We start from the raw sequence: 8,582 nt of genomic DNA on the forward strand, positions 1-8,582 counted from the left end.
CACACACACACACACACACACATATATATGTGTGTGTGTGTGTGTGTAAGGAGAGGGTGCAGTTTTCTTCACCAGGAGGCTAAAGATTATTTGAATTTTAGCTCTGAACAGAGGAAAAAAGCAGTGACTTTGCAGTAGATTTCTCAGTGCCTCGTCTTAAAAACTTCACCTAAGCACACTTACGGAAAAAAAAACCCAACCCAAAACAAAAGAGTCTCCTGTGAAATCCACATTTTTCTGAAAGGTTTGAGAGTCAAAAAAAGGTAGAAGAAAGGGGGAAAAAAAAAAAAAAAAAAAGGAAAAGAAATCCATGGAACGCACATTCCCTTCCTGAACATGCCGGGGAGTTTCTGCCTGGGCGAGTCATGAGAAACACATCTGAGGTGGGCAGGTTGTTTGGCAACTATGGCTGTGATAAACTGTAGCCTTTTCTTCCCTTGCAGCTAATAAGAAACACATTTCTAAGGAAAACAGTATTCTCTTCTGTAAAATTGTAATGTATTGTTAATATTTGTACCTACTGTATATTTATGTCTTGACAGGATTATGACCGGTACAGTTTATAGTAAATAACAAGGTTATGTAAAACTCATCACAAAGACAAGGTTTGTAAAGCCACGTTCTCTCTGCTGTAAGCTCCACAGAACACCTCATCCCAGAGCAAACCTGCAGCTCCTGAGTGAAGCAGCTGGGCCAGGGCACCGAGGTGCTGCTCCCTCTGCCCAGCACAGCCAGGCACTCCCTGAGTTTCCATCCTCAGGGCTTCCCTGGGCTCCCAGGCAGCCCCTCCCTGGTGGGCCAGGCACCTCTGCACAGAGCAAGCGCTGCCTTGGTTCATTTGGGTCACCTGTTTGGGGAGAATATGGCTTTAAATAGTTCTTGAATAAAGTACAGATGTTCCAGTTACCTCTGTACCTCCTGCTTGCCATTGTGTTGGCTTTATAAGTATCTGATGTATGGAAAAGTCGTGTGACTTTCATGCATTCCAGAGTAGTCTATTTTTCTGTTCAGATTTAAAAAATTATATATATATATATAAATATAAATATAAATATATAACTGTATTTTTAGCAAATTTATAATAGGGCAATCAAGTCAGATTTCTTCTTTTTGTATTACAGAATAATATATTAGATGCTCTCTCAGTGTTCATTTACACAGCTGATCCCCCAACCTTTTTGTTGTTGTTATTTTCTTTTTTTTGAAGAACACCTGCAACATTTCTCCTGGAAGTGCATCTGTGGAAGGTCATGGGGTTTGTCTGATGTTGTCATGTTTCGTATTTTCCTGTTTGTGGTACTTTAACCAGACCAGGGGCTGGCTGTGGGAACTGAGATGTTCCTGCTGAGAAATGTGGAGCAGGCCAGACTCTGCCCTTGGTGACAGAGGGGAAAGGTCACCCAACACCCCTGGCTGCAGCTTCTCCAGATTTACACTGATTAGGAACAGAAAGAAGAGACAGGTTTTGAATCTAATTGTCCTAATAGTGACATGATGGAGTTGGGATAAGCATCAAAACCTAGGCTCTTACCCAAGGTAGTGACCTGACAATGCTCGGGCACCTTCAGAGAAGTTTTTCCTGGATTAAAACAGAAGTGTCCAGACTTGCATTTCCCGCTGGGTTTTGGAATTTTTATTTTTGGTCCCAGAGAAAATCAGGAAATTAGAAGAAATTGTGGAGGAATGAGAAACATAAACATTCAGAAAGGGACCAGATTTTGATTATTATGGTAAAATCTGTCCATGTACCTGCTTACGTAATGATCTTCTTTGCTGCTTTGCAGCTGAACTCACAGCTACATTCAGAGAAATGTAGTAAAAGTCCATGAGATGAATGTTCATCCTGAAGCCATCTCATGGCCTGTTGAAGGTCAGCAGGATGAAGAGCTCCAGAGCCACTCTGGCTCTGCACAGACATTTCCTTCTGGTTTGGCCCAGCAGCTGGGTCGGTGACCATGCTTTTGCCAAAGATGGATTTTGGTTCCTTTTCCTTTGTTTGTGGGATTTTCTTACATGTCCACTGTAACAGCCAATAAACCTGAAACAGAAAGGTGTGTTTCAGAAAGTATCCCTCAAATGAAAGGAATAACCAGCAGGGCCAGTTTAGCATGTGATTATCAGCAAGGCCTGTTCACAAATGAAGGTATTAAAGTTGAGTGGGATTTTTCTTTCTTAGGAAACAATTAATGCAATAGCCTCCCATATCTATCGTCAGTGATCACATAAATCCCTTCAACTTCCATGTCAGCAGGTTTGTTAGAGCATAGCCAACAAATCCAGAGAAAGGTTCTAGCCAGACCACTCCTCACTCTGCCCTCCCACACCGGGACAGGAGTGGCCCAAGCAGCACCCAGCCCTTGGAAGAAGAGATGTTTATTTTCCAGTGTGCATCTCACTCCCCATGCTGATCACATTTAGGCTCCTGCACTGAAACTTTGTCTCGGCCAGACAGAGAAAACCTTAGGAAAAGGGAAAGTCTGCATCCAGGGTGTGTAACCCGTTCCTTGCTGGTGTTACCTAAGCCACAATAAGTGTCCTTTGACACCAATGGTTGGGTGCCACAAGTGTTCATAGCTGTAAATACTACTCCAAATTTTGCTTTGCTTGATTCTGGCTTCATTGCACAAGAAGTTTTCAGTCTTAGAGGCTTAGAAGAGAAAGCAAAACCTTCCTTCTTCCTTTTAACCAGAAGTAATACTGTTGAAGTTCTGTAGGACTGAACAAGGATTAACCTTTATTTTGAAAGGGAACTTTCCAAGACTGCAGTGATACTACCTTCAAAAATTAATAATAAGACTGAACTCCAGGCAAAGATCCCTCAAACTTAGAGCCTCATGAAAGCCAGGGAGCCAAATTTATATGAAATGCCAAATTCTTTGCTGCTGTAAATTAAAGTCCATTGAGGCCAATGGAGCTGTGCCCCCTTTAGATCAGTAAAGAATTTGGACCCATATCTCTAAAAGCTAATGGAAAATTAGCTTTGTATGTCCTCAGGGCTGGAGGTGTCTGCCCACAGCACCTCTTTGGAAACCAGGGGGGTGAGGGATGGGAAACAGAGGCAGTGAACACCTGGGAAAGAGGTGAAACCTTCAGGCAAGGGGGTGACAGTCACTCCAGACTGACTGAGCACCCCTCCAGGGCAGCTCGCTCTCTGTGGATGCCACAAGTGGTGTCCCAGGCTGGCAGGTGGCTGTCCCTGCAGCAGGACCCCATCCCCAGTGCAGCCCTCTCTGCCCTCAGCCCTGCTGAAGCTGGGGGGACACTGCAGGCAGGTGGGCCACGGCTCACTCTGAATTGTGCTCAACCTCTGGTCCTGTTGGTGAGCTGCATTTAAGAACATTCATCAGTTCTTCTCTAGTCTGAATTTTTCATTTAGGAGCTCTGCCATTTATGACTCTTCTTCCTGTTATGTTTTACTGCCTCCACAGACTATTCAGCACACGTTGGCTCCCTCAACCCCTGGGATTTATTCTGTTTATGTCCGTTTTTTTGGCTTCTGAAGAACATTTTTATTCCCCATTCTCTGGCTTTTTGATGGTCAGTGTAGAAAATCACTTTTGCATTGAACCATTCCCCAGTGGAGTGTTTGGGGGAGGGTGGGGGAGCAGCATCTCCGTTTTACTTCGAATTTTGAAGCCATGATACCGTACTCAGAAGGGCCAGCCAGAGCTACCAACCAAACTTTCCAACGAGATTAGCATTGAAAAAACACAGCCCCACCTCCTGCGGCAGAATCCTGCTCTCCCATCAGGCCAGTGAAGCAGTTTGGGAACAGGAGGAAGCGCTGGCGCATCAGCCGGGCGGGGCTGGGGACAGCCCGGCCCTGCAGGGACATCCCGTGCCCGGCCGTGCCAGGCTGCCCGGGGACACCCCCGAGGGCACCGAGCACCCGCCCCCGCTGCAGGACAGGAAGGCTGGGGAGTCCTTCTGGAAAGGAAAGTGATACTTAATGACAAAGAGAAACTGGAAAATGCGTTTGCTGTGGCTCTGCAGGTACATTTAGATCAAACTGCTTTTATAGCTGGAGACTGAGCCTGGCTGTGCCCCAGAAAGGGCAGCCCAGGACCGGGTGCCCCTTGCCTTGCACTGGGTTACCCTTGAAGCTGTGCAGTGGGGAATCAGCGGGGCCCCAGCTCAGCGTGGCTGTAAGGAAGGGCAGTGCTCATGCCCAGCAGGTCCTGCATGTCTTGCGCAATTCCTCATCGGGTTATATTGGAATTCACTCAATTATATTGGTCCAATGCACCAGCAGATGTTTTCTTCCCTTTTAAGAAATGTTTCAATGCCCTGGCACTTTGGGGTGATTACAGCAACATTAGCCATATACTAGTGTACTTAGAGTCTTACATTTTTTGTAACTTTGATTTAGTCATTCTTTGTTGAAGTTTATTGACCTCTCCAGTTGTTTCTGTAAAACAAATTATTAAAAAAATCCGTGTCTTTATATGCATGTAATAGTATGAAACTGTGATCAATGTGTGACATTCAGAAACTGTTCTGTCTTGTAAAATATGTCCAAATGTCTAAGGGTTTTAAAGCAATTGTCCCTTACTACAGCCTACAGAAATAAATAAAAAGGAATGGAAAAACCTAAAGCCTTTATTGCTCTGTTTCATGGTCACATGTACTGGCCAAAAATCTCACTCCTCTCCTCCTGCTGCAGCCCACATCCTCAGGACCCTGTTCTCTCTGGCTCTGTCAGAAATAACCTCACCAGCTCTTCCTTACCACCTGAATGGATTTTCCTTTGATTGTTCATATTTAGGTTGAGCTAGGAAGACTTTTGGTTTCATGTTGCACACCATGCTCTGAACCACCTACAAACCCACAAACTCTGTGTTTTGAGCAGCCAGAGCAAGGTGATGCCTGCCTCACACCGAGCCAGGAGACAGCCAGCAATCCCAAAGGGCACCCAAGCCAAACCCTCTGGGAGGGAGTGCTCACCTGGCTCAGGGCAGCTCCCCCAGCACCCCCAGGAGAGGGGTCCCAGGAATGGGCACTGAACTGGAACACTGCTAATTCTTGCTTCAATAAACCCAGCAGAGCTTTTCCAGGGTTTAACTTGGCATGCAGTGCTGGAAGTGGGGCTGGAAGAGCAGCACAGCCCTGAGCAACCAAACCCAGAGAGGCTCTTTAGCCATTTCAGCACAGATAAACATGAAGAAAGGGTCAGCTTTTCAATACATTTTGATCACTTCAGAAGAGAAAGTAATAATATAAATAATTTACAAAGTATTTATAAAATATGAATTAGATTCTTCCATATGGCCTCTTTCTACTAACTTACCTTCCTTCCTACTTTCTGTGAGGAAATTGGGCTACTAAGAGATGCAATATCATTATTATTCAGCAAGCAAGAACATTTAGAGGTAACTTTGCCCCAGAGTATCATTTTCAACCATGCAGGCACAAGCTGAGACTAATGGGTCACAGCAATGAAAGTTTGTGGTTTCTGGCTGGAAACACAAGTACTAGGCATTAACCTGAGTCTTGAAAAATAAAAGCAAATATGTGCAACACTGCAGCATTGAGTTTAATACTAATATAATTAAAGAATTAACCCACATTGCTAATAGAATTTTTTAGAATTTTATTCTTTTATTTGTATCTATAGATCTATGTTCATTCATTTCTATATCTATTGGTTATATATACCTATCTATAGATATATAAAAGATATATATCCAAGTCAATAGAAAATAGATTTAAATTAAAAAAAAAACCATTATAGTTTACACTTTGCTATAGCCAGTACCATTTTTCTAATGCAAGTAGACATGGTCAGTAATAATTGAAGCTAAAATGAATTGGTCTATGTGCAAACCCAAAATTACATAATGTAAAATGTTGTTTTCATGCCTTGATGATAATTAGTCTTAAAATGAACCACAGAAGTGTAGCACTGTCCAGAACAGAGGAGAGGCAAGTGCTTGGGGACAGTGAGATGGAGATTGATCCAGGCATGAGGAAGTGTACATTGAGAGCCATGAGGCTTGAACACAGCTATGGAATAAATACACAAAGTACTTCACCACTTTCCAAAGGTCTAATTGGCCAGAACAATCCATGGCTTTCTCTGTTTGTTTTTCACATCAGCTATTTTGGTTTCCAGCAACATTTTCAGACAAACAAATACTTCTGAGGCATTTCAGTATAGAGGAGAAAGGCTGCATGGAAAAAGCAGACCACCAGCTGCTCCCCTGGGAATCCAGCAAAAAGGAACAGCTGATTTCTTATTAATGTAAATGAGCTCGTTATCTGGGTTGCTTTCAGACTGAGTTCAGCAGTTCAGAGCCTCTATTCCAGGAAATGCAGGATTTACATAACAGAAACGAAGAGAAAGCCAAGGAAGGATTTTGTAAGTGCCTGTTTCCCAAGTAAATACTTTTGCTATTCTGGTGTCAGGGTGGATGGGTGGAAGCTGAGATGGGATGTGCTGGGCCATACCCCGAGCTGCAGGAAGATTTTACAGACACTGAGGTATTTAAAGAGGATTTCCAGGGCAGCAAGACCCCATCCTGTGTTGCAGTTTTTATTAATATATGCCTACATCAGGAAAAATTTGTGCAACTCATACTCTCATAAGTTCCAGAATAAACTCACCAAGCAGCATTTCTAGGACTTCTTTATAGAGAACAAAAAGCTTTTAAGGACAGGCAGTCCTTTCCACCTGTGAGTTTCCAGGCTGACTGGTCATTAGCCCTGAGGCCTGGCAGTGCCTGAGCTCGGCTGGTGTGTTTAGCTCTGGCCCTTTGTTCCTGAGCACCCCTCAGAAAACACTCACCTGTTTCACAAGAATAATTGATCAACATTAATCTGTGATCTGAGACCTAGATGGTGTATTCAGCTAGGTAATTAGGAGTATAGCAACAGGCAGAAATATAATTTAATGGAAAGAGTGAGAAAGAATGAGCAAAAACACATCAATCCTCCTATTTCTCATGATATTCAGGAATTATTATTTTAATTTCATTCTGTAGCCCTTTTATTAGGGAATAAAAGCAGAAATCTCTCACTCTTTCCTGTCCAGTCCCTCTCCCTCCAAGACTGATGCCAAGGTGCATGTGCCAGGAGGGGCTGGGGATATTCCCAAGGGTATTCCATGGACTTCCAAATCTCAGGCTGCTGTTTTAACTATTAAACATTCTCCCAGGAGGGGGAAGCTAAAAAACTTCTCATGGAATACTGAGCCCACACACTGGACATGTTAAGTCCATCTTGCCTATTGTATATCTCCCTCACTCTCTCTCCCTTCAGGGAAGAATCTCCCAGAAGATTTACCAAAGTGGGGTTTTTTGTATCATTCTCTGCCTGGAACAAGAATTTTCCCCACCATGGGTGACAAAGCCTGGTAATTCTCCTTTCCTGGCTGTTACTTAAGGTATGAGATCCATATCCCCAACACAAACCATGCTAGGACTTCTAATTGGGTTTTCCTCCCACTGTAACTCCCTCTGCCATCTGTTCCTCTCTTTCTCCCAGATGATACATCATCCCTCAGTCGCTGAGCAGTGCCATGGCAAGCCACCCAGCCCTGGAGGCTCTGCCAGAGCTGCACCTTCCCTCTCCCCTGTGCCCAGGCTGGGCTCAGGAGGAGGTGGGACAGGAGGGGATGGGTGCTGTGGGTCACTGCCTTCCAGCCCCCATTCCTGGCTGGGCTTTGCCTCCAGATTTGCCATAGGGTTTCTTTGAAAAGGAGGCAGAAACCCCAGTGCCTCTGAAGTCCAGAGCAAGCCTGGCTTTAAGCAGCAGCAGAGCTATTTAACCTCTGACACAACCACTTTTTCTGCTTAGTTGAAATTGCCCATCCCCAGCGCTAACGAAGGGCTCTGGAGCCTCTCTGCTGAGATAATTGGTAGCCCCAGGCTTCAATAGGATCCAGGAACTGCTTTCCACTGCTTCATCTGAGGAGACAGCAATCTGTTGGAAACATGGCAACTTCTTCTGGCCTCTTTCCAGACCTCCAGTCATGTTAGAGTTGAGCTACAGCAAATGAAAATACATTAGAATTTTAAAACGTTACACAAGTGGTTCTTGCTCATTGGGAAACTTGAAGCTAATGTTGCCTGCAGCTCATACTAGTGTTTTCAGAAATAATTCATTAGCTGCAAAAATCTCTTATTTCTTGGAAAATGAAACAAAAAATTAGCTGTTTTACTTTCCTTGTGGATTGCTTCCTTTCCATCTCCTTCAGCACTCTCCAGGCTGCAAAGCTGAGGCAGGAGGTCCTGGAGGCCGTGGAGACACGGGTGAACTCTCAGCTACCATAAACTGGTCCCTTCCACCAGTGCTCATACTTCACCAGTGGTTTTCTGGGCAGGTTTCTCGGCCCCACCTGGCAGAGGAGCAGCAGGACGTGTCAGGGGGGCTCTGGCTGCTGGAGCTGTGGGTCAGAGACACGAGGACTGCTGGGATCAGGCAGACTCTCCCAGCAGAGACACACGGCCAGCCCTGAGCCAGGAGGGACTGGGGAGAGCCACTGCTTTCACCCCAGTAATTCTTACAGCTCCATTTTCATGGGGCAAGGAAGACACAGGAAGATTTTTTTTTCTCTGCTCTTCAGTGCTTTTCATTTTGGTCCC

Source organism: Serinus canaria, chromosome 20, assembly GCF_022539315.1.
Source record: "Serinus canaria isolate serCan28SL12 chromosome 20, serCan2020, whole genome shotgun sequence".
NCBI lineage: Eukaryota > Metazoa > Chordata > Aves > Passeriformes > Fringillidae > Serinus > Serinus canaria.